The sequence below is a fragment of the Nestor notabilis genome, unplaced genomic scaffold (genome assembly GCF_000696875.1).
Source record: "Nestor notabilis isolate BGI_N333 unplaced genomic scaffold, ASM69687v1 scaffold94, whole genome shotgun sequence".
Classification (NCBI taxonomy): domain Eukaryota; kingdom Metazoa; phylum Chordata; class Aves; order Psittaciformes; family Psittacidae; genus Nestor; species Nestor notabilis.
In genome coordinates, this window is record NW_009925836.1 from 7,113 (window position 1) to 7,960 (window position 848).

Consider the following 848-nt stretch of genomic DNA (forward strand, 5'->3'; position numbering starts at 1 on the left):
GGCACACCCCTACAATGGGGGGTCCTCATCCACCGGAGAGGGTGAGGGTGCATGTGGTGGGGGAAGAAAACACCAGGTGAGGCTGATTAGGACCACTGTGACCTATTGTTGCCATCAGGGTCCTGACCCACATGAACTACCTGATTTTGGGGATGTTAACTCTGCTGGTGGTTCTCAGTTGCTTTCTGCTGCCTGAAGGGCTGAAGTCTGTGAGGTGGTCACCTCCATAGCCAGTACTATCCATAAAAGCATGGCTTGGTCTGCAGCCATACAAGGCTCATAGAATCTTTGACCCACAAAATCAACTATGCTGGAAAAGTCCCTTAAGATCATCAAGTGAAACCTTTCCCCAGCACTGCCAAGGCCACCACTAACCCATGTCACCGAGGGCCTTGTCTACACAGTGCATGAACACTTGCAGGGGACTGTGACTCCAGCCCTGCCCTGGGCAGCCTGTTCCAATGCCTGAGCACCCTCTGGGGAAGGAATTGTTCCTCAGCTCCAGCTAAACCTGCCCTGGGGCAGCTTGAGGCCATTTCTTCTTGTCCCATCCCTTGTTCCTTGGGAGCAGAGACCAGCCCCCTCCTGGCTCCATCCTCCTGTCAGGCAGTTGCAGAGAGTGATAAGGTCCCTCCTGAGCCTTCTCCCGGGGCTGGAGCAGCTCTGCTCTGGAGCCAGGCTGAGAGAGCTGGGCTGGGGCAGCTGGAGAAGAGAAGGCTCCTCAAGGGGACACCTTAGAGCAGCTCCAGTGCCTAAAGGGGCTCCAGGAAACCCAGAGAGGGGCTTTGGACAAGGGATGGAGGGACAGGACAAGAGGAATGGCTTGAACCTGCCAGAGGGGGGACTGC